Source organism: Symphalangus syndactylus, chromosome 20, assembly GCF_028878055.3.
Source record: "Symphalangus syndactylus isolate Jambi chromosome 20, NHGRI_mSymSyn1-v2.1_pri, whole genome shotgun sequence".
NCBI lineage: Eukaryota > Metazoa > Chordata > Mammalia > Primates > Hylobatidae > Symphalangus > Symphalangus syndactylus.
In genome coordinates, this window is record NC_072442.2 from 34269440 (window position 1) to 34295815 (window position 26376).

The window sequence follows — 26376 nt, forward strand, 5'->3', positions numbered from 1 at the left end:
CTGATTATTACCATCAAGTAATGATGTTGGTGATGAGCATAGCTAACATCTCCTAGACATTTTCCATTTAGGTTATAATAAGCACCCTATATAATTCGTACCATTTAATTCTTCAACCCTAAATGATACTATTACTAACCACATTGTAGGAGATGAGGAAACAGATTTTCATCAAAACCCTGGAAAGCCAACGTGAGAAGCCCCTGTGTGTCTCCTTTGTTAATGACTTCGGGCATCATGGCATGTGGATTGCCATGGAATGGGGATTAGGAAGCGCAGCACTGTGAAAACACCGGAAAATACTTTATGATAGTGGGTAAGGACGCTCATATCTGCACATTGTGACGGTTTTGTTTCTGAGTCAGGTTTGAGATGGGCCAATCCTAAGTCAATGATGCCACCAGGGATCAGGAATTTAATAAGATCTTTGTGGATGCTTGGAACCCAACTGGTCTCTGTTTTCTACTTTAGGGAAAGAGCCACAGCTTGAGTGTGGTGGTTTTGGTGTCACATACGCGATTAATAATACCCACCGATTCAGAGGAATCACCGTGGACTACTCCTCGTTTCATCCCATGCGCTTGCGATTGATGCCTCTCAACTGTTTACTGATTTCATTCAAATTCCTCAGCGACCACAGGACCCCGACTTGCCTTCTCTATCCTTGTTCCCTCACTCTGCTTTACAGGCCTGGCCTGCTCGCTGCTCCTCACACCAGCGCTGCACGGCTCCCTCCATGCCTCCGCCCTGTTTCCTTCATCAGACAGGACTAGCTTCCTCCATGTCTGTCTGGCAAAAGCCTGCCCAGCTTTCAAGACCCTCCTCAGATGCCGCCTCCACCATTAGGCTTCTCCTGACCCCTGAGCCTGTAACACGCGCCACCATAACTCTCCACCTCAGCCCACATTCCCACAGCACTCGCGATGTCCGCGGCCCTCAACATGGCGCTTCATTCTATTTGCTTCCTGCACACACAGTCGCACGAGGCACAGACCCGAGTGACCAGCGCACGAGTGGCCCGCACTTCCCGCCGCGCTGCCGCAGGCCAGCGAGGGCAGCCGGAGCCGCTTCCTGCCCCCGAGGGGACCGTCGCCAGCCCGCAGCCCTAGAGGGAGGCCGTTCCACAGCGCGCCCGGAAGCCCCGCCACCGCCAGCACCGGCGCCTCCGGCGGGCTTTCCTCCCCTCGGGGAGGCGCGAATCTTTAGGGGCTCATCGAGAGGGCACCAGGGAGTCGCTGCGCGCGGACACCTTTCGGCCCTCTGCGGCCGCCGTAGCTCCCCCCCACCCCCCAGCAGAAACCCAGAAGTGGAACTCTCAGCCATTCAGCCTTTGGGTGAAGACGGAGGCGGGTTCTGGAGAGAGGTACGCTGTCTGGGAGTGTTTGCTTCGCCTCCACTTATGTTCCTCCCCGCCCTGATGCTGCTCCGGGTCACATACTCGGCGTAAGCCGGCATCAGCCTCTCCACGCGGAAGTCTCCCGGAGCTATGGCTGAGTACTCTTATGTGAAGTCTACCAAGCTCGTGCTCAAGGGAACCAAGGTGGAGAGGTGGGTCCTGCAGCTCGGGCGGGAGCCTCCTCCGTTCTTTTCGGACGCATTCCACCCCCGCGAGTCCGGTGGAAGCTGTGGCGCAGAGAGCCGGCTTCGTGGCCTCCCAGGCTTCGCCCTGGCCTCTGTCTGGGCTGGACGGGGGCCGGACCGCGGTTCCTGGCGCCTGTGCAGAGAGGGGCAGCCTCCTGCGCGGACGACCGTGGAAACAGAGTAGACAGGCGGGTGACCGGTGACCCCGTACCCACGAGTTTGGGTCCCCTGAGGCATCTCTCCAGGCCTCTGCCTGGTGGATCTGCGTTAGTCTGATCTCGTAGTTCATGATAATAACTTCCTTTAATAGGGATTATTCTTTTCTCCATTGTCTCTTCCTAGAAAAATTATTGATTCATTTTTTCTAACCTAATATGTAGAGTGAAACCAGGATTAATCACACAGTGGTTGAGGTGTATATGGGCTTTGATAGGGATATGGACTCGAACCTGCACTCTTGTCATTTACTGATTTTGTAATTTGTGGCAAGTTGGTTAATATGTCTGAACTTCCATTTACTCATTAAGAGATCAAATATCTTTGAATCTCCGTTTACACATTTATACTTTCAGACGATTTTTTATACTTTTAGAAGACTGTGAGAATTAAATGAGAGAACATATATGCAGTAAATAAATTGAGCCAAATGTGAGGAGGAGGTCGTAGTGGTAATTTATTAGCTCTTTAGGAAAAAAATACCTGTGCACTCATATCCCCGCTTTTTTAACTGGCAGATTTGCCCGAGGTTGACCGTACATACAGATGTTGAGCATTTCCTCCTGGTCTCCGTGATAAACAGAGGTTTTGGTATTTTTAGGCGAGATGGAAAGAAAGTATCAAGGAGCGAGCTGAAGCCACTGGCCTTGAGAACCCTGTCTAGGAGTCTGGCCTCATGAAGATGCCAGAATAAACGACAGGTTTATCCGGAATAAATGTGAGATTTTTACTCTGTGAATTTCCTGTGAGGAGAGGAGAGTTATCTTCTGAAAACTTTATGATGAAAATGCAGACAAGAGTGTCTTAAGATTATCGTAATAATCATAATCAATGCTTATATAGCACTTTCAATGTGCCAAGAAATTGTTGTAGGCGCTTCGCACGTTAACTTTTTTCAAATCGCTCTTGGTTTTTTTCCTTTTTTTATTGAGCTGTAATTCATAATTATAAAATTCACCCTTTTGTACAGTCAGTGGTTTTTAGTATACGTTCAAGAGATTCACCACTGTCTAGTTGCTCAGCATTTTCATTATCTCAGAAGGAAACGTCCCCCTACCCATTAAGGTAGTCACATCCCATCCTCCCCCTCTGCTAGTCCTTGGCAACCACTAATCCGCTGTCTATGTGAAATCGCCTATTCTGAATATTTCTTAAGAAAGAAATCATGCAACATGTGGCCTTTTGTATCTGGCTTCTTTCTCTTATAACATTGTTGAGGTTCATCATTGTTGTAGCACTTCTTCCTTTTATGGCTGTGCAGTATTCCATTGTATGGATGTAACATATTTTTCATCCATTCATCAGCTGATGAACATTTGGGTTGTTTCCCCTTTTTGGCTATTGTGACTAATGCTAGTGTGAATATTCTTATGTAAGTATTTTTGTGGGTGTATGTTTTCATTTCCCTTGGGTATACATACTTAGGAGTAAAATTGCTGTGTCATGTGGTAACTCTTTAACTTTTTGAGGAACCCCATACTGTTTCCTGTAGATGCTGCACCATTTTACGTTTCCACCAGCAATGTGTGAAGGTACACATTACCTCTTAAACCTCACAATAGCCTTAAGAGTTAGGTTAAGTTATTATCCTAATTTTTTAAGTGGGGAAACTGACTCACAGAGAGATTCAGTACCTTTTCCAAAAATCACAGAGCTAATAAGCGAAAGAATCAGGATTTAAAATCTGGCAGTGTGGCTCTACAATCTGCTTTGAACTCTAACATAATATGTACAAAGCCTGAAGCGACTTCTCAGTACTGTATTTAAGAGGGCATAGCAATGTAAGTCTTCCTAAATCAATAATTTATAAATGAAACAGCTTAAAAGACTTCCAAGTTTCAATCTTACGATATTTATCATACAAATTAATATACCTAAACTCATCTATATAAATGATGTGCTGTAGTAAGAAGAAAAAGAGCGAAGATAAGAAGAGAAAAAGAGAAGAAGATGAAGCAACCCAGCTTGATATTGTTGGTGAGTCACTTTTCAGTGTTCTCTTCTGAAAAAAGTTAACGTTTCTTGAGATCTCATTGAAAATATTTTCCTAGTTAGAAATGTATGATATATTCATATTCATCTTAAAGTGCTTAAATATTACCTACAGTTATAAATTCCATTTATTCTTTAGCACAGTAGATGCTACTGATGCCTTTACTTCATTATCAGGAGAGAAAAATTATAACTCTCTGACTTAGTAGGCACCATTAGACTGCTTAATAGCAGGAGATTCTGATACATAATTTTAAAGTCCTAATGTAAATGTTATTCAACCAAATATATTTTACAAGTTATTTTCTTTGCACATGTATGCATTTTAATTGTAGAAGTCAGTTGTCTCTTTCTTTTTTTTACTTTTTTTTATTTTTTATTAATTTTTTTGCACACAAAGCAATAAATATTTTCTAAAAATACATACAAACAAAAAGATGCATATCAAACATATTAGGAAGATTGCACATGGGAAGACGGGGAATAGAAATGGAGGGTGGGAATTAAAGAAAATAAATGAGAGAGGGACTTTGTATGGATCAATGGTAATAACTCAATCCTCTATTTGACAAAGAAGAAGGAGAAGGAAGAGGAAGAAAAAGCAAGTGGGATAAAGGATCAGAAAGGGAGGAAAATAGAAAAAATTAGAGTATGACTCCAGGGTAGACCTGTTTTGTTGTCGCTGTGTTGGTTGGTTGGTTTGTCTGTTGTATTTTTCATATGTTTCGCCATGTTGGCCAGGCTGGTCTCAAACTCCTAGCCTCAAGTGATCAACCCGCCTCAGCCTCCCAGAGTGCTGGGACTACAGGCGTGAGCCAGTACATCCAGCCCCCACATTGTGTCTGGCCTCTGTGGTAGACCTCCCAGATGGGGCAGCCGGGCAGAGGTGCTCCTCACTTCCCAGATGGGGTGGCCGGGCAGAGATGCTCCTCACTTCCTTGACCCTAGACGGGGTGGCGGCCCCGCAGAGGTGCTCCTCACTTCCCAGATGGGGCGGCCGGGCACAGGTTCTCCTCACTTCCCAGACAGTGCGGCCGGGCAGAGGCGCTCCTCACATCCCACATGATGGGTGGCCAGGCAGAGGCGCTTCTCACTTCCCAGACGGGGTGGCCAGGCAGAGGCGCTCCTCACTTCCCAGACGGGGTGGCCGGGCAGAGGGGCTCCTCAGTTCCCAGATAGGTCGGCCGGGCAGAGGCCCTCCTCACATCCCAGACGGGGCGGCTGGGCAGAGGTGCTCCTCACTTCCCAGATGATGGGCAGCTGGGCAGAGACGCTCCTAACTTCTTCCCAGACTGGGTGGCCGGGCAGAGGCGCCCCTCACTTCTAACCAGACAGGGCGGCCGGGCAGAGGTGCTCCTCACTTCCGAGACGGGGTGGCCGGGCAGAGGCGCTCCTCGCTTCCCAGATGATGGGCGGCTGGGAAGAGGTGCTCCTCACTTCCCAGATAGGGCGGCCGGGCAGAGACGATCCTCACTTCTTCCCAGACTGGGTGGCTGGGCAGAGGCGCCCCTCACTTCTAACCAGGCGGGGTGGCCGGGCAGAGGCGCTCCTCACTTCTTCCCACATGGGGCGGCCGGGCAGAGGCGCTCCTCACTTCCCAGATGGGGCAGCCGGGCAGAGGTGCTCCTCACATCCCAGACAGGGTGGCCCGGCAGACGCACTCCTCACTTCTTCCCAGATAGGGCGGCCCGGCAGAGGCGCTCCTCACATCCCAGATGATGGGCAGCCGGGAAGAGGCACTCCTTACATCCCAGCCTATGGGTGGCCAGGGAGAGATGCTCCCCACCTCCCAGACGGGGTGGCGGCACGACAGAGGCTGCAATCCCAGCACCCTGGGAGGCCAAGGCAGGCTGCTGGGAGGCGGAGGCTGCAGCGAGCCAAGACCACGCTACCACACTCCAGCCTGGGCAACACCGAGCACCGAGTGAGTGAGACTCCATCTGCAGTCCCAGCAACTCGGGAGGCTGAGGCGGGCAGACCACTGGAGGTCAGGAGCTGGAGGCCAGCCTGGCCAACATGGCGAAGCCGCGCCTCCATTCAAGGGACAAAAACCAGGCGGGGTGGTGGCGCATACCTGCAATCCCAGGCATCCTGCAGGGCGAGGCAGGAGAATGATGGGAGCCGGAGGCAGGTAGTCTGCAGTGCACAGACTATACTCCAGCCCGGGCAACAGAGGGAAGAAAGAGGAAAGAGAAAGAAAGAAAGAAAGAAAGAAAGAAAGAAAGAAAGAAAGAAAGAAAGAAAGAAAGAAAGAAAGAAGAAAGAGAGAGAGAAAGAGAAAGAAGGAAGGAAGGAGAAAGAAAAAGAAAGAAAGAAGGAAAGAAAGAAAGAAAGAAAAGAAAGAAAGGAAAGAAAGAAAGAAGAGAGAGAAAGAAAGAAAGGTCGGTTGTCTCTTAAAGGAAGTATCTTCACAGGAAAAATCATTATTTTGTGAACTTTGAAATGAATGAAAATCTTAAATACAACATCAGGGTAGCCTGTAAATGATACTATAAATAAACTGACCTAAACACACTTAACCAGCCTATTTTCTGTTTTGTTCTTTCCATACATTTTTTTTTTCTCTTTTAAAACTTGGCAAGTTGCATTTTGAATCTTCATAAATTATGGTAACTTAAAAAATATATAAAATATGGAATGATATAAAGCTAATGTTCTGGAAGAATCATTGCTTTCAAAATGGCAAATCAACAATTCTAAAGTTAGGGTAGATATCTAGGGTAGATATGTAGATGTGGAATTGCTGTGTCAAAGGATAGGTGAATGTTTAACCGTATAAGAAACTGCCAAAAATTTTCTAAAGTGGTTGTACCATTTTACCCTCCCACCAAGAATGAATTACTGCTCCAGTTACATCCTTGCCAAGAGTTGATGGTGTTATCAGTCTTTTCTCCCAGTCTGAGTTTTACCTTTTCAGTTTCTTAATGGTGGTTTTTGGATGAGCAGCTTTTTTTTTTTTTTTTTTTTTTTGAGACAGAGTCTCACTCTGTCTCCCAGGCTGGAGTGCGGTGGCGCGATCTCGGTTCACTGCAAGCTCCACCTCCCAGGTTCACGCCATTCTCCTGCCTCAGCCTCCCGAGTAGCTGGGAGTGCAGGTGCCCGCCACCACGCCTGTCTAATTTTTTGTGTTTTTAGTAGCAACGGGGTTTCACCGTGTTAGCCAGGATGGTCAGAAGCTTTTAATTTTTATAAAGCTTAGTTTACTTTTTTTTTCTTTTATGGTTACTGCCTTATCTCTTTGATCTAAGAGATCTTTGCTTACCCCAAAGTCAGGAAAATATTCTACATTGTCTTTTAGAGGCATCATAGTTTTAGTTTTTACATTAAATCTGTCATTCATCTCAAATTTTGGCATGATGTTGTGAGTTCGGTTTCAAGATTTACTTTATTTTTTTTTTGACATCTTGATAGCCAATTGTGCCAGCACCACTGGTGTTTCCTTTTTCCATTAATCCACTTTGGTATCTTCATAATAAATCAATTAACTTTCTATGTATGGGTCTATTTCTGGACTCTGTTCTATCGATATGTTTGTCTGTTTTTCTGTTGGTATATTTCTCTTGATTGCTGTAATTTCATGAAGCCTTGAGATCAGGTAGTGTGAGTCCTCCAACTTTGTACTTATTAACTATTAATTTATTAATTTCTACAGTGAAGCTTGTTGGATTTTCTCAAGAACTGTATTGAGTCCAGATCATTTGGGGGAGAATCAACATCTTAATATCGGGCCTCAATATTTCATAATTTTCAATGTAGCAGTCTTGCATGCCTGTTTAAACATTTATTCTTAAGTATTTTATAATTTTACACTACTGTCGATAGAACCTTTGAATTTGATTTTCCAGTTGTTTGCTGTCAGTACGTAGATATGCAATTGATTTTTGTGTAGTGACTTTGTAGTCTGATAAGTCTGTTTCACTTATTACTTCTAGGGGTTTGCTTATATAGAAAACTAAGAAATTTGCAATTGTGTTTCCTGTGACTATCATTTTACTTCTTTCTTTCTAATCCTTGTGTCTTGTCTTTCTTTTTATTGGTTTATTATACTGTCCAGGATTTCCACAGTGTTGAACAGAAGTCATGAGAATGGGCATAATTGCATTGTTCCCAAGCTTAGGCAGAAAGCTTTCAGTAGTCCACCATATGGTATGATGTCTGTAGGATCTGCAGAGAAAACCTTTATCAAAATGAGGACATTCCTTTTAAACTTTGTTTCTTGGGAGTTTTTATTTTAGTGGTGTTTAATGCTGTCAGATACCTCTTTCTGTATCTGTTGAGATGATTATACAGCTTTCTTCATTCTGCCAATGAATTACATTGGTTTCATTTTCAACTTTTAAAGTAACTTTATATCCCTGAGATAAACCCCACTTAGTTGTGGTGCATTGTCCTTTGGGATATTGCTAGATTTGACTTCTAGGTGTTTGTGTTGGTTTGTTGTTTTTTTTTTTAAGATTTCTATATTGTTGTTGATGGGAGATATTGGACTTTTGTATCCTTTTCTTGTAATGTCTTTATTTGATTTTGGTGTCAAGGTGATATTGCGTGTCATAAAATTAGATGGAAAGTGCTGTCTCCTTTCCTACTTTTGGAAATAGCTGTGTGAGATTGGTATGATTTGTTCTTTACATGTTTGATAGAATTCACCAGTGAAGTCAACTGAACCTAGAGGGTTTTGTTTGGTCTGGTTTTAGATTTTTTGTGGGAAAATTAAAATTTTTTAAGAAATATTTTCAGATTTTTTGTTTTGTCAGTTTTGGTAACTTGTGTCGTTTAAGAAAATTTCATTTCATCTAAGTTGTTGGATTTATTGGCATAAAATTGTTCAGAATATTCCTTTCTTTAATATGCTTTTAATGTCCATAGAATCTAATCTGTATTGCAGTCTCTTCATATTGGTAATTTGTGTTTTTGCTATTATTTCCTGGATCAGTCAGTCTAGCTGGAGGTTTCTCAATTCTTTATAAGATCCAGAATCTAATCTGTATTGCAGTCTCTTCATATTGGTAATTTGTGTTTTTGCTGTTTTTTCCTGAATCAGTCAGTCTAGCTGGAGGTTTCTCAATTCTTTATAAGATCATTTATTTTAGATCGTTAATGATCTTTTAGTACAGGTGTATTCAATCTTTTAGCTTCCCTGGGCCACAATGGAAGGAGAAGAATTGTCTTGGGCCACACAAAAAATACACTAACGATAAGCTGATGAGCCAAAAAAAAAGCAAAAAAATCTCATAATGTTTCAAGAAAGTTTATGAATTTGTGTTGGGCTGTATTCACAGCTGGCCTGGGCCACATGCAGCTCTCAGGTTGGAGAAGCCTGTTTCAGTATTACTTATTTTCTCTTTTTTTCATTTTCTATTTCATTTATTTTCAATCTTTTTTTTCCTCCCTTTAACTTATTTTAAGTTCACTTTGCTCTTGTTTTATAGCTTCGTAAGAAGGGAGTTAGACCTCTTCATTCCACTTTAGTTTCAGTTATAGTCAACACATTTTGTTTTCATTTTCATTCCATTCAAAATATTATCTAGTTTTTCTTGTGATTTTTCTTTTTGTGGACACATGAGTTATTTAGAAGTGTATTGTTTTTAATTTCTACTACATAGAGATATTATAGGTATGTTATTGTTGCTGATTTCTAATTCATTTATAGTATAGTTGGAGAACATACTTTCTTAGTGAATTTCCATGTACACTTGAAAAGAATGTGTATTCTGCGGATGTTGGTTCAGGGTATTTTTTTTTTTTTTGGAGATGGAGTCTCGCTGTTGCCCAACAGGCTGGAGTGCAGTGGTGCGATCTCAGCTCACTGCAACCTCTGCCTCCCAGGTTCAACTGAATCTCCTGCCTCAGCCTCTGGAGTAACTGGAATTACAGGCGCCTGCCACCACACCCGGCTAATTTTTTAAATATTTTTAGTAGAGACAAGCTTTCACCATGTTGGCCAAGCTGGTCTCAAACTCCTGACCTCAAGTAATCCGACCGCCTCAGTCTCCCAAACTGGTGAGATTCCAGGCGTGAGCCGTGGTGCCCAGCCAGTTCAGTGTTCCTTAGATGTATGTTAGGTCAACTGGTAGAACTTGTGACTATGCATATCTTCTGCGTCCTTACTGATTTTTTACTAATCCTACAGTGTATTGAGAGTTATGTTAAAATCTCCAGCTGTAATTCTAGATCTGTCTACTTGAGCAGTTTTTGCTTAAAGTATTTTGAAGCTCTCATAAGATGTGTAGACATTTAGGATTGTTAAGTCTTCCTTATAAATTCAGTCTTTCATTTTCATAATATTTTAACCTTATTTCTGTTAAATGTCTTGATGCCTAGTTAAATTATTTGACCACCCTTTTGCTCCTGTCAAGCCTGGGCCTTTGTTCATTTGTGCTTATTTATTAGGGTTTTGCCCGTAGACTTAGACAGTGACTCTTACTCTAGGAAAGGTTCATCCTCATGGGCCTCAGCCACATGTTCTAGGCATACTTGGTGAGTTCTCTCCACTCTGCTGTGTCCCAAATTTGTGTGATCACTGGCATCTCCAGTCAGCCCTCAGCAGTGCCAGCCACTCTGCAGAGGCCTTGTGGAGCCTGCCTACTGCATGAACTCCCCCCAGCCCTTGGCCACAGACCTGCAGAGAACTTTTGCATACTCTTTTGAGGCCTCACCTGTGTGTAGTTCCCTCTTCTCCAGTACTTATTCTCTAAACTCCCAACATATTAGCACTGCAAGACTCTCAGCTTAGTGACATTGCCTCATTTCTGGAGGTCTCTACCTCTCTCCGTGTGGTCAAGAAACTGCTATTGGGCAGAAAACAGAAGTGTGTGTGAGATCTGCCTCCTGTATTTTCCTGTTCTCAAATATCACAGTCCTGTTCTGCCTGTGATCCAATCCCCAAAAACAGTTTCCTCAAATACTGTATCCAGTTTCAGTTTTCTGGTTGGTCGTGGTGGGAGGGCAAGTCCATCTTGGCTGGAAGAGGAAGTCCTTCTGCGTCTTTTTCTCTTTGTCCTTCCACCTTCTTTTGCATTGTGGATTTTCTAAACTTGCCATATAAGTAAGCATGTGCCTATTTGTGAAGGGAAAGAAAAAAAATCTTTTAATTTTTTAAAGCTGTTCTCTTGGTTCCTCACAAGGATCTGAAGGGATTAGTAAATAGGATGAAAGAAATTCTGTCTTTCACATGGAGAAAACCAAGTGTGACATTAATAAACATGATCATGTCTGTAAGCAAAGAGTTTCACTAAGCTCTGCTAGATTAAGAAGCAGTTGGACTTATAACATCGTAGTTTGCAAAACACATATAGTTTATTTACCCAGGAACTAAAGCTAAGTAAGCTATTGGTTAATAGAAGGTCTGTGAAGGGTACTTAGACTACAGTAAGATTGGAGAAGAAAATTCCATTTCCAAATCTAAGATATATCATTCCTTTGTGCCAAGTACATAATGAAGGTAGAGATACAAGGGGGCCCTTAGCACGGAAGTACTGGGTTAGTCAGAAGGTGAGGTGAGCTGTCACACAGCCTTGATGCTAGAATGAGGGTGCCCTGGTAGTATCTTATCAGCCATGACACTGGTGCATCGGGCTATTTTTTTTTTTTTTTTGAGACAGGCTCTTGCTTTGTTGCTCAGGCTGGAGTGCAGTGATGTGATCATGGCTCAGTGCACCCTCGACCTTGTAGGCTCAAGCAATCCTCTCACCTCAGACTCCAGAGTAGCTGGGACCACAGGTTCCTAACACCATACCCAGCTAATTTCTTAATTTTTTTGTAGAGACAGGTGTCTCCTTTTGTTGCCTAGGCTGATTTTGAACTCCTGGGCTTAATTGATTCTCCTGCTACCGCCTCTCAAAGTGCTGGGATTACAGGCATGCTAGACATATGTAAACATTCTAAACTGTGTGAAAATACGTGAAAAGCTTTGTCATGCATTGTGAGACAACACAGCAGGAATATTTGACCATGTGCCTAAGGTTTAAAAGGAAATAACTTTAAGCATGTGTCTAAATAGCAAGTAATATTTTGGAGCTGATTCTCTTAAATTCAGCTTGGGCATCTGCAGCATATACACAGCTTGAGCTGTAACCTGACATAGAAACAGGCAACTTCTGTGCTCGTGTTCTTAGGATCCACTGTTTTTTCACAGCTAAAACCCCAGAGTGGCACCGTTAAGTATTATGTTATGTTACTTTAGTCGTTAAACATATAAGCATACCTCCAAAGGCTGAATGGAGGCCACTTGCAGAAAATAGGCAGAATGCTCACATTTAATTCTTGATGATAGTATATTTAGCTTTCTTATTCTTTGAAATCTCATTGTGAAAAAATACTGGCATCTGCCCAAAGTAATTTCTTTTTCAGTTGACAATATTGTAAGTAATGTTATTGTATCATTTCCCTACTTGGACAGAGTGTGAAAATTTTGAGGAGCTTGTCTGCCAGAAATTTCTTCTTCATTTGCAAAACATTAATGAGATATTATATTTAAATGATTTTATTTAATATTAAGTGTACTTGGTCAATGTGGCATAGAACATACAAAATAAATCTAATTTAAAATCATTAACTATTACCTTTATAAGAAAGACTTGCTAATCATAACACTGTTGATAATGTATCTGAATAAAGCATTATTTATTTTCCTGAAAACGATTGTAGCTATAACTCAATCATCTAAATTGCCATTAGTTTTATTGCTTTTTAATTGTCTTTAGCTGAAATTTTAATTTTGATTTTCTATTTCTCCATTGGTTTTGTTTGTGTGTGGAAGTAAAATATACAGAATATAGAATTTACCAGTTTTTCTATTTTTAAGTGTACACTTCAGTGGTATTTAAATACATGCACAATTTTACCTTCCCACCAGCATTGCACAGGGTTTCAGTTTCTCCACATCCTGCCCAACATTTGTTTTTCTGGTTTTCTTGGTTTCTGTTTTTTGTTTGTTTGTTTGTTTTGATAATAGCTATTCTAATGGGTGTGAAGTGGTATTGCATTTTGGTTTGGATTTACATTTCCCTAGTGACTAGTGATGTTGAGCGTCTTTTCAAGTGCTTATTGGCCATTTGTATATCATCTTTGGAGCAATGTTCGTGTACGTCCTTTGCGCAGTTTTGAATTGTGGTATTTGTCTTTTTGGAGTTCTCTATATAGTCTGGATATTAATTCCTTATAATATATGTAGTTTACAAATATTTTCTCCATTCTCTGGGTTGCCTTTTACTCTGTTGACGGCAGTCCTTGATGCACAAAAGTTTTTAATTCTGATGAAGTCCGGTTTGCCTATGTTTTCTTTTGTTGCCTGTGCCTTTGATGTTCTATACAAGAAATCATTGCCAAATTCATTGTCATGAAGCTTTTCCCATTTTCTTCTAAAAGTTTTCTAACTTTAGCTCTTACATTTAGGTCTTTGGTCTATTTTAAGTTACTTTTCGTATTTGGTGTTAGGTAAGGGTCCAACCTCATTTTAGCTAAAATTTTATGTATTTTAAAATTTATTATGGAAATCGTGAAATGTTTAGTTGAATAGAAAATTTTGTGCAGTGGAATTAACTGAATCTTTAAAACCTTTTTATTATGGAAATATCCAAATTATTCCATACATAGAAGAATATAATGAGTCCCCCATGTGCCCAGGCCCCAGCATTAATTATCAATATTTTGCCAATCTCGTTTGATTTACACACACACCCACACACACATTTTTTCCTCGAAAATTTAAGTAAAATCACAGATACTATGTCATTTTACCCATAAGTACATAAATGTACATTTCTTAATGTGGTATGTCTTTCTGTCATCACCTGTTTTCTTCTTTATTTTTATACATTATACTATGTCATTATCAAACCTTGTAAAATTAACAAGAATTCCTTAATATGTCGTATCCAGTTAATGATTGACTCATTTCTACTCTAGCTAAAGTACAATTTAGGAGGAGGTTTGAGGACATTTTGTAACATTAAGATGTAAACTTTTATAACAACTGCTTAAATAATTGTTCCTAGAGTCTAACATTTCTATTGGCAAATTGGAAATTAGTATACATAGACATAGATTCTGCTCATTTTACATTCAATCTAAAATCATAGTTAAGATTACTGGCCAGGCGCGGTGGCTCACACCTGTAATCCCAGCATTTAAGGAGGCAGAGGCAGGTGGATCACGAGGTCAAGAGTTTGAGACCAGCCTGGCCAATGTGGTGAAACCCCGTCTCTACTAAAAATACAAAAAAAATTATTCAGGCATGGTGGCAGGCGCCTGTAACCCCAGCTACTCGGGAAGCTGAGGCAGAGAATTGTTTGAACCCGTGAAGTGGAGGTCGCAGTGAGCCGAGATCGCATCACTGCACTCCAGCCTGGGTGACAGAGCGACTCTCTGTCTCAAAAAATAAAAAAAGATTGCTACGCTAGAAAGTCTTCCTGTAGAGGCATTTTTAAGAAACATTATGATAGGCATTGCCTCTGGAAAGCAGGCATGAATAGATGGCTGGGGTCCATCATCAGAGAGACTGTTCTCTATATATCACTTTGTACCTTCACATGTTGCCTTTTGTTTTGTTTTGGTCCTTTTTTGAGACAGGACCTTGCTGTGTCACTCAAGCTAGAGTGCAGTGGCATGATCATAGCTCACTATAACCTTGCACTCCTGGGCTCAAGTGATCCTCTTTCCCCAGCTCCCCGAGTAGCTGGGATTACAGGCATGCACCCCCATGCGTGGATGTATGTTGCTATTTTGTGTTTTAAAAACCTAATCCTGACTGTGCTGGTAGTCACATGAATCTGTGCACATACATGCAAACAAGTACATGTAAAACTGGTGAAATCTGAATAAGGTTCATGGATTATATCAATGTCAGTTTCCTGATTCTGACAGTGTATGATACTTATGCAAGATGTCATCATTGAGACAAAGCGAGTAAAGAATATGTGAGATCTTTGTATTACTTCCTACAACTGCAAAATAAAAAGTTTTTAAAACTAAGTTATAATAACAAAAAAAGAACTGTTTCAAAACTAAAATATAAAGTTGAAATACTGATTTTATTTTTTAGGAATCTGGTGGACAGTAAAAACTTTGGTGAAATTTCGGGAACCATAGCCATTGAAATAGATGAGGCAACCTATATACATGCACTCGACAATGGTCTTTTTACCCTGGGAGCTCCACACAAAGAAGGTTTGTGTCTGGAAGAGAAGAGGCTGCCACAAGTGTAGACTTTAGGACATTCATTCACTTAGGCCAAACTCTAACTAGTCTCAAACATTTTCCAAAGGAATGGAACCATTGCATTTGACTCTTCCATTTTTTTTTTTTTTTAATTCCTTAATATTTACCAGCCATTGGCAAGTCCTTCTTCCTAATACAAGCATTTGAAAACATTCCGCATAGTTCCAGAAGAGTATCTTTGGAAATCAAAACAAGATGAATAATTAAAATAGTAAGTGGAAAGAAAAAAGAAAACCTATTTGAGTCAAAATGTTTGAATTTCTTTTTTATTCAGACCTATTACCAAAACTAACCTGGGTGCGTTTAACAATTTGAAGTTTCCTCGTTTTCTTTAGCCCATTAGAGGAAGCACTAATGAGATATGAAGTAATTAGAAGATAAAAAGCAGTATCGTTTGGTCAGCAAAGCCATCCCTTGAATAAATGAAAGCATTTAGCTTTTTAAATAAGTGCTTATTTATGACTGTATTTTAAAACATAAAGAGAAGCTGTCTCAAAAGTTATTAAATAAGCATTATATCACCCTGTCTTACTCAGTATATAAAATTAGCACTGTAGTTAAAAGAAGATAAAATAGATCTTGATTCCAAAGATACAGTATTACAGTGACATCAGTATATCTGAATATTCTTACATTTAATTGCAGAAGAAAATAGCCACATTTTTTAAAGCTAAATAATGTCTTTATATTTATAGCAAATGTCAAATTTATTTTCAAATGTTTTTTCTCCAATAGTTGATGAGGGCCCTAGTCCTCCAGAGCAGTTTGCGGCTATCAAATGATCTGATTCCAGGTGAGCTTATGTTGTAATATAATTAGTAACCAGTTATTTTAAAAATTTAATTATATTCATTAAAAATTTTAGTATCTGTCTTAAGCCCACAGGGTAATTTTGATATAAAAAACAAAATAGCTTTTTTGAAAAATAGATTTTGTGATCTACTTTTAGTGGGTTTCCTATCAATATATAATGCTAGGCTGGAAAAAAAATATGTATGTTAAAAAGTGAAGATTAATAATTTCACACACCGAATAAGATAGATTAAAAAATAAATCAAATAGTACAAAACCTGGTTCACTGTTGCTATGATATTTAAACTCACTGTTTGGAATTCCAAAGGCAAACAGGAAGACTAAAAAAAGGAATATTGTTGAAACCAGCAGAGAATGTTACAGAATCATAACGACCAAAAGAATATTTTTACTCACTATTTTTACAGTCATTTTATAAAGTAACCTTTTTTATTCTCACCTTGTGCAAAAGCATAGAATGATTCTTTGGGCAGAAGATACTGAAAGTGAATTTACATATTTTAGTAATTGGTTACATCAATATGATAATGATTTTTGTTATATAATCATTAATGTATAAAGGAGTAAAAGTCAATTCTGGCATCCCAGGAGATTCTCAGTAAGGTAAAAGATTAGAAATCATAATTTTAAAAAATCTCATTTAGATGATTATTGCTGTACTTTCTTTGAAAGTCTGATAAGTATGGTGAAAGACAAAGAATAAAAGCAGAGGAAGAAAAAATTCAATAGTTTTAAACTGCTTTACAATTATAAACAAAAAAGGATTATAAAGAAAATTAACTGACAAATGAGGAAAATATTTGCAACAATCTTAATAGGCAGTGAGTTCTTACTCTTCATATGTATCTTATATAGAATTCATAGCACTGAAGACCCCAGTAGAAAAATTGCGATCAGATCTCAATAGAAAAATGGACAAGAGACATTACCAGATAATCTAAAAACTAAAAAGGAAAGGAAAAGAAAAACAATTGTTATTCTAATTGACTACTAAAATGCAAATTTATAGGATACTGTTTTTTCCATATCAGGTTTTCAAGTATTTTTTTAAAGTCATAATGTTTAAAAAATCCGTGATACAAAACATAATCTGTTAATTTGAGGTAAGAATGTAAATGGAAGCAGCATTTTCTGGAAAACAGTTTGATGACATAAGAACTTTATACCCTTCGATCCAATTATTTCTAGGAATATTTTCTAAGGATAAAGCAGTTTTATGTCAGAATAGATGTACATAGAACTATTTATAATAAGAGAAAAAGTTTTAGTAATTTATTATTGAAGTTTATAACTAAAGAGGCATAATTGAAGAATGATGAATTTTGAAAATATTTGTTATGTAATATATAAGGTACAATGTTTATATTAAAAAAGCACAATATAAAACTAAATTTAAAACTGCACTGTCCAACATGGCAGCAACTAGTCACATGTAGCTTTTTTTTTTTTTTTTGAGACACAGAGTCTCATTCTGTCACCCAGGCTGGAGTGCAGTGGTGTGACTGTATCTCACTATAACCTCAAATTTCTGGGCTCAAGCAATCCTCCTGTGTCAGCCTCCCAAGTAGCTGGTATTACATGTGCACGCCACCATGCCCAGCTAATTTTTTAAATTTTTTGTAGAGATGGGGTCTCACTGTGTTGTCCAGGCTGATCTTGAACTTTTTGCCTCAAGCAATTATCCCATTGGCTTCCCAAAGCACAGAGATTACAGGAGTGAGTCACCACTGAGTCACATGCAGCTTTTGAACACTTGGAATATGTCCAGTCTGAAATTTTAGATATGTACACACACACACACGTGTCCTGTTTTGATGTTCTATTATTAATTTTCTCTCAGTTTTTAACTTTTATCTATCTTATTAATGTAGAGAATTGCCCTGAAATCTGGCTATGGAAAATATCTTGGTATAAATTCATATGGATTTGTTGTCGGGCGTTCAGATGCAATTGGACCAAGAGAAAAATGGGAACCAGTCTTTCAAAATGTAAGTGCTGTTATTGTTCATAAAAACTTCCTGTCAGTTTAACAGAAAGTCTGTAACAATCATAATATATTTAAAAAGAAAAAGTAGTATGCAATACTATAATACATTAAATTGGAATAAATCAATAAGAACATAGAGCCTTAAAGAGATCTCAAAATAGAGGGCAACAAAAATAGCATTAGTACTTTTGCCCACAATTATTTCTGTATACCCTTAGTGCCTAGATATGGATCTCACTTCCATTAAAGAACCAGTCAATTTTAGGTCTCAGAGTAGGAAAACAGAATAGTTCCTAAGTATCTTCTTTGTAGCAGAAATCATGGATGCTTTCAGAGACATTCGAGACTGTCAGCGAACAGTGGAGCTTGCTAAGACCAAGTTGTGACAATTTGTGCATAAAATAAATAATAATAGTTCATTGAAGTAAATTATCTCTAAAAGACTTTCAGTTCATAAGCTTAAAATAGTGTACAAAAGGATAGTTTTAATATACGAAGAAAAAAGATACATACTAATTCTTAATTTTAGTAAGTAGACAGTTGTACTATATGGACGTTTTGTTAAGTCTTTGTTGATACAGAATACATAATTTCCTTTTTCTGTTTGTGTGAGAAGTAAAGATTGAACAAAAATATGTGAGTGCTAAACAGTTTTTAAAAAGTAGATAACTATATCAAAAACAGTAAGGACCAACGGGCAGCTTGCAGAACAAGCAAATAGAAGATAAGCTCAGCCTGAGTAGCAGCTTTGGTAGTGTACACTAATGAATTGAAAATAGGAATTCAGAGTGTTTTCTAAGATGACAGATTAAACAAACATCCCCCCAGAAAGAGGTAATTACTTAGACTGATTTCTTCACCCCCTAGGATAAAATCTTAAGTCAGTGACTTGAAAACTATTTTGACCCAACCCATTGAGAAATGCATTTTTACATTGCAGCCCAGCACACACACATGTATAACTGAAGCAAGAGTTGTGCTTAACAATACTTATCCCTGTGTTATGCATCTTGATATTTCTTATTCTCTTTTACCCCTTCCTCTGTGTATCTGTGTGTATTCCTTGCCCCACCCCCCATACCGTTCAGGAAACACTACATTGAAACACTACATTGATTTCATAACCTGCTAATGTGTTGCAACCCCTTTGAGATGATCCTACTAGTTATGATGAGATACTTGTAATAAAAGTTACACTAGTAGAAAAGGCCAATATATCCTAAGGCCTTAGATGATGACTTAGGTAGTCCTAATAATACAACACTTTAGGAAAGTTCATTTCATTTTATTTTTAGGAAGGACACTAAGTTTCAAAAATTTTAAATTTAAATGAAAGAGGGTCTTAAAACTCTATTGCAAAAAGGACTCAGCTGAATAATCTGTGGCACAGGTTTAAATCGTCTTGGACCACTCTGCCATGTTCCAGGGCTCACCAGGAGCCATCCAGATGAGAGACGACCCAGCCCTTGTGACCTTGACTAAGAAATTAAATCCATGTTATCAGCACTTTTTTAACTGTATGTGATGTAAAGTTAACATATTTTGTAATCATTGTATTTATAAATATTTTGTCTAAATGTTATGGTATTCCAAGTTTTCCAAAAGAATCAACCAAATACAAGTTATAAACATTATATTTGTTAAGGGAGTTAAGCTAACCAAATTTATAACCCAGACTTAGATACACAAGAAAATCAGTCTTTAAAGTTTTGTTTAATAGAAAGTAGGGTAATATATCAAACATTAAAAAACTAAAAAAGTTTATGGATATTTTTACACACAAAAGTCCCTCAGAGATTGATTCCTAAATTCAAAACACCAAAGGCATTGTATATACCTTTTCATGTTTTCTAATTGTGAAGAAAATAAATTTTACTTAAAATGCTAATATTTGAATAAATTCCTACTAGGAAGATACACTACAAATGTTTATTGTGGTAATCTTTGAATAGTAAAATGATAGGTGATTTTGGCTTCCTTTTCTATATGTTGTTGTATTATATTTTTCAGGTTTTTCTATAAGTTCTTTCCTTTGATTTTTAAATCAGGGAGGAAAAATTAATCCAGTCTAAACACTTAATATTTCTTCTACAAGAAGTATCCTCATGGCTATTTTGTTATTTTGTTTCACTTAGGGGAAAATGGCTTTATTGGCCTCAAATAGCTGCTTTATTAGATGCAGTGAGGCAGGAGACATAGAAGCAAAAAGTAAAACAGCAGGAGAAGAAATGATCAAGGTAATGATATTTTATGCAGATAACTCCATTCACACATGCGATGTGACTGTATCTCTTTAAAATGTTAAATGGTCATTTATTGTCACTTTAAAGATTTAGTTAATAGCTTTTTGTAATGTGGTGTTTCAAGTAGACTCATTTTTAATTATAAGTCCCGTAGTTGATGGCTTGTTTATAAAATGTGGCAGAGAAATGAGTGCATCTAGGAGCTACCTTGCCATTATCTCCATGGATTAGTATCTTTTTCTGGTGGTTCCACATGCTCTCTTTAGGCTTTCATGTTCTTGTTTTCTTGTATTTTAAAATCTAATTTTTAAAATAGATAACATGTACACGTGGTCCAACATTTTCAAATAGAAACATGTGAAGACATAGGCCTGCCATGCGTCTTACTCACCTGTGTCCCAACTCCTGTTCCCCTTTCCCTTTCTTTTTATAGCCTCCTAAAATTTCTTTATAAACATATGAATATATTTATAATTTTCAACTGTTTTACACTAAAGGTAGCCTCCTCTATAGTCTTCTAGACTTTGATTTTTCTTAAAACCATATCTTGGAGAGTTTTCTACTATTAGTTTAAATGTAGAAAGTTTTTTCTTTTTCTTGCTTTTCCTCCCTTTCTCTTTTTTAACAGCCACATAATATTCCATTTTAGGGATGTACCTTATTTAGTCTCTTATAGATGGAAATTTAGGCTGTTGCCAGGGTTTTGCTCTTATAAACAGTGCTGCAGTTCATAACATTGAATATTCATCAATTTGTAGATGTGCGGGTGGACCTGAAGATAAATTTCCAGAAGGAGAATTACCATGTCAGGGGTATATGCATTTGTATTTATGTAATGCTTGAGCTTCTGTGATGATAGTCACTTATGAAACATAAAAAATCATAGCAGAACTTCTGGGGCCTTAGCCCTCACATTTTGAAAATATTTTTATTAATAGTACCAGTCTTCTTTGCATTAGGAGAAACATTAATCACATAAAACATGACTTTTATTTTATTTTTAAAATTTGTGTGTGTCACTAAGCTGGAAATAAAAGTTCCTTATTCCAGGCTAAATTCCCTCATCTGTAGTCAGATGCGTTATCCATTGCACCACTGGCCTGTGCCCTCCCTAATCCTACTCTTTGTTTTACATCACTGTAAAAGTTACACAAATATCTTCATATCAAGGTGAAATTCTAAATAATACTGTTAATATAACCTAGATAAATCAAGTAGTTAATTGGAATTTGATAAAAACATTTAAGGCTTTTTTAGACTCACAGAAGCCATTGATCTTTAATTATAAACATATACCAAGATGTGTCTGAAGAATAAATCCCCCCTTATTGACACATAGTTTTTCTGTTTCTTGGCATTCTATCCCAGTACTGAGCATCCTCAACCTTGCTTTGTCTGTCTCTGTTGGGAATCACAGGTTGCATCCAGTCTGACCCAGATTTGCTCTGTAAGGCATTGTGGAGGCCGGAGTGGAAGGCTCTAAGAGGGGGGCAAATGCCTTTTCTAAAATGCCTTTCATTCTTATTAGAGCATAAAAATTTATGTTACATTTTTCTCTACTACCAGTGCAATTTAAAAGCATCTATCAAATTTCTGTACGTGCTTCATGTTAGATTTCAGGTCATATGTTTGATTTTCTTTCTAGAATAGTCTTGATTTCAAATAATTTCAAATCTAAAGCTCAAACAATTTCAATCTAAAATGTAGGTATTTTCTTACAGAGAAGGGAAATGTTATATTTTTTCATTGCATGCACCCAGCACATGCGTTGTAGTCTTGAATTTCCATAATGCCCCTGTGAGGTGGATGTGAGATCAGCGTTACAGACAAGAAGACAGCCTTTGACCCTCCTTAAATCCTCGTGGTTTTTGTCAGTCAGTTCATGGAAATCACAGTGATTTCAAGGTGTGGTAAGACAGGATGTGTACCCAGGCCCAGCTGTCTCCAGAGGCCACTCTCAATATTTCATAACACATTGCTTCTCAGGAAACAGGTCAATGGGGAAATGCAGATGGGTTTGTGACTTATATTTAATTTTATTTATATTTTATTGTATCATGTTTAAATTATTTTGCATCTGGATGTCACCACAAAAGTGTTATTGAAGGCAACAATTGCAAATATATATGCAGTGCTTTGCACTTATACAAAGATACAAAGATACTTACACAAAGATTGCATTTTTCACTATTTAAAGCAATTTTCAGATGAAATACAAAGTTTTCTGGGTCTCTTTGGCTAGTCAAGTACCTGGAAGCTCTGAACAGTGATTATTTAGGACTCTTTTCCTTTACCATTTAATTGCAGGCTCTCCTAATCTCTGTCAGCCATTCACCTTTATGGCCTTGCCTTATCTACCAGAACACAGCTCCCTCTTACTGAAGGTAGCCTTGTGTTACCTCTGTCAGCCCTTCACCTTTATGACCAGAACACAGATCCCTTTTACTAAAGGTAGCATTGTGTTACCTCTGTCAGCCCCTCACCTTTATGACCAGAACACAGATCCCTCTTACTAAAGGTAGCATTGTATTACCTCTGTCAGCCCTTCACCTTTATGACCAGAACACATGTCCCTCTTACTAAAGGTAGCATTGTGTTACAGGCCCTAGCATGGAATGTTTTCAGGTCTGGGACCCCTTTAATCAAAACTGTCACAAAGATGTCATTGGCACAAACACGTTATTTATCATCACTTTCTAAGCAGCCCTGGAACTGGACTCTGGCCACAGAGATCCCTTAGGAGACATGAGTCCTTACCATTGCCAATTGCCTGTTCTGTGAGTGATCCTAATTGTTGAATGCAGATCAATTTACTTATGTGATAGTAAACATCTATCCAAACTTAGGAGGATATAAGAAGCTAGTAAAAGAGGTGGGTTCCAATTAATTAAAAACAAGTTGTGTAATGCTAAAAGTTTTAATACTTTGGTAATAGTCTGTGCAACATAAAATAGCTATTAAGCTTTCAGTCTGACCAAATTAACACTTGTCTACTAGGGATAATTTGATCCTAGTGTATTCACTTGGAGGACAAAATTAAATTAGTTAATGATTGCTTTACTGCCTAGCAGGATCTGATGTGTAAAACGTTTCTGAAATAATTTTGTCTGTAGTGTTTCTGACACAAGGGCTTAGGAGGAAGCATGTGATAGCACTTACTCATATAGATTATATGTATGAAGTAAAAACACATAGCCAGAACCTTTTTCTGAATGTAGTTGCTCAGTTAATTTTTTCTTCTGCATAAGAAATCATCTCAAATGTTCTTATGTGATACATAAAGTGGGGAAGATGGAAGATAAACATATAACCCATTGGATTCTCTTTTCCAATATCTAGATTAGATCCTGTGCTGAAAGAGAAACCAAGAAAAAAGATGACATTCCAGAAGAAGACAAAGGAAGTGTAAAACAATGTGAAATCAATTATGTGTATGTATTCTTTTCCTTTTAGACCTACAGATTTGACAGTGAAGTGCTTCTCAAAGTGCTTTCAAAATAAATTACCTAATTAGCTGGGGATGGTGGTACATTCCTATAGGCCCAGCTACTCGGGAGGCTGAGACGGGAGGATTGAGCCCAGGAGTTCAAGGATGCAGTGAGCTCTGATCACCACTGCATTCCAGACTGGGTGGCAGAGCAAGACCCTGTCTGAAAAAATAAAACTGACAAGAAGATACAACACAATGTGGCCTCTAGGACAGAGCACTGAGTTAAATGCTTTTCTTCTCTTGAGGCTTCAGTTTTCCTTATCGTCCTACCAGCTCTCAAAGCTAGTCACTCGGGTTAGTCAATCTCTCTATTCATTCATAGAATGGGTGTGATGCCAGTCAAAGGCTGTGCTATGGCCAAGACACAGGGGACTCCAGCCAGTATGCCCTAATAGAAGTGGGGCCTTGTGCTACCCAGCCAATGAGTGGACCTCCTCGTGAGAGGTCACGAAGGTCATCTTTGTTGAAGAGCTCCAGCTTATTAAAAAAAAATTCAATTAGACTTTTTTTTTCTCCCCCAAGACGGAGTCTTGCTCTGTCCCCCAGACTGGAGTGCAGTGGCGTGATCTCGGCTCATCGCAACCTCTGCCTCCCAGGTTCATGTGATTCTCCTGCCTCAGCCTCAAGAGTAGCTGGGACTACAGGCACGCGCCACTATGCTTGGCTAATTTTTGTATTTTTGGTAGAGATGGGGTTTCACCATGTTGGCCAGGTTTTCTCGAACTCATGACCTCGAGTGATGCGCCTGCCTTGGCCTCCCAAAGTGCTGAGATTGCAGGCATGAGCCACTGCGCCTGGCCTACAATTAGACTTTTTTAATAAGTGAAAAATTAACAGTTTTTATAAATTTAATAGTAAATATGTATAATCAGAGTTTGAGGTATTTTTCAATGAAGACATTTTCTTTGCAGAAAGAAATTTCAGAGCTTCCAAGACCACAAACTTAAAATAAGTAAAGAAGACAGTGAAATTCTTAAAAAGGCTCGGAAAGATGGATTTTTGCATGAGATGCTTCTGGATAGGTAGCTATTTATTTACTTATTTCCACTATTTTCAGTAGCCAATAGAAATGGCATGTAGAAAACCTACATTCTCTTAAATTACTGTAGTTTTTACATTTTTGTCTTTATTTCTAATTTATGAGTGTGGCAATGTTACCTAGAGAGGACATCATAACTTTGGGAAAAGACTGTCAAGAAAGAATATCTAAAAATTATAACCGATTCTAAGTATATACTTTAAGAAATTCAGATTTGACTGTATCTATTTCATAAATTTCTCATTATCTTTTTATAACTATTAGAACCAGAGTTAGAAAGAAGCAGTTTGGCTAATATAAAAATTATGCGGATTCTGTTAGGGTAGTTCAGGTTCCTTAAAATAAGAATAGATCAACTAAAAAACTAAGTATAAAAGCTAAACAAGTGAAATTGAAGCAGTTTTATTGTAAGATTTGGAAGAGTGCAGGGTGTTTATCATGGCACATTATTAATATTTATTACTCTTCCTAGGTAGATAAGTAATGTCCTAGATTTAGACATAGAAAAACAGGTAGAGACGTTTAGCTGTGGGTGTACAAGTATAAATCAATTAAGTGCCAGATTTTGATAATCACCAGCCGCTCATTCAAGTCCTGTGTTGCAAAGTTACTCTTTTTTGTTTGTTTTTATTTTTGTTTTTTGTTTTTTGTTTTTTTTTTGAGACGGAGTCTCGCTCTGTCACCCAGGCTGGAGTGCAGTGGCGCAATCTCTGCTCACTGCAAGCTCCGCCTCCCAGGTTCACGCCATTTTCCATCCTCAACCTCTCCCAGTAGTTGGGACTACAGGCGCCCGCCACCACGCCCGGCTAATTTTTTTTTTTTTTTTGTATTTTTAGTAGAGATGGGGTTTCACCATGGTCTCGATCTCCTGACCTCGTGATCCGCCCGCCTCGGCCTCCCAGAGTGCTGGGATTACAAGCGTGAGCCACCGCGCCCAGCCGCAAAGTTACTCTTACCCTTTTTTTTTTACATTACTTGATAAAGACAATGTTTAATTACATATTTCCTGTTAACTAGCTGGTAGAGTTCATACTTAAAGTCAGTAAATAATTTTAAAAATTTTTTCCATCTGAGCAAATGAATATGTATCTAGTTGTAAGAAATCAAGAAGAGGATATAAAATATAATCAGGATGTGAACTCTAAAACGCAATAAGTTCCATGTCTTCTAACTTTTATCACTTGTAATAATATAGCATTCTCACCCTGTTAAATGGAAATTTAGAGCACCTTTAAATTCTGGAATAATTAAAATTGCTATTTGGATTGAACAAGGCCTTAGGCAACATTTATTGAATATTAGGAAATCACTTTTATAAGATTAGAAACCATTTTTTATAGAAACCAAATTTAAAAGTATACATATTTTAATATAAGCATTGTGGTAATAACCAAAATTGAACAGTTTTAAAGCTTTTTATATTTAGTAGCAGTTGAATATATATGGCATGTTTTACATAGATTAATTTTATTATTTTTCTTTGTTTAAACAGGAGAGCCAAATTGAAAGCTGACAGATACTGCAAGTGACTGGGATTTTTGTTTCTGCCTTATCTTTTTGTGTTTTTTCTGTGTTTGTTTTTTTGTCCTCACGATAGTTGGCTGAGAATGACGGTTTCCAGCTTCATCCATGTCCCTACAAACGACATGAACTCATCCATTTTTATGGCTACATAGTATTCCATGCTGTATATGTGCCATATTTTCTTAATCCAGTCTATCATTGATGGACACTTGGGTTAGTTCCAAGTCTTTGCTATTGTGACTAGTGCTGCAATAAACATATGTGTGCATGTGTC

The 26376-nt window shown here is 38.4% G+C and overlaps 1 pseudogene; it reads left to right on the plus strand.

The window, feature by feature from the left end:
- The first annotated feature begins 1331 nt into the window (after nucleotides 1-1331).
- LOC129469473 (protein FRG1-like) lies at nucleotides 1332-26376 on the plus strand (annotated as a pseudogene).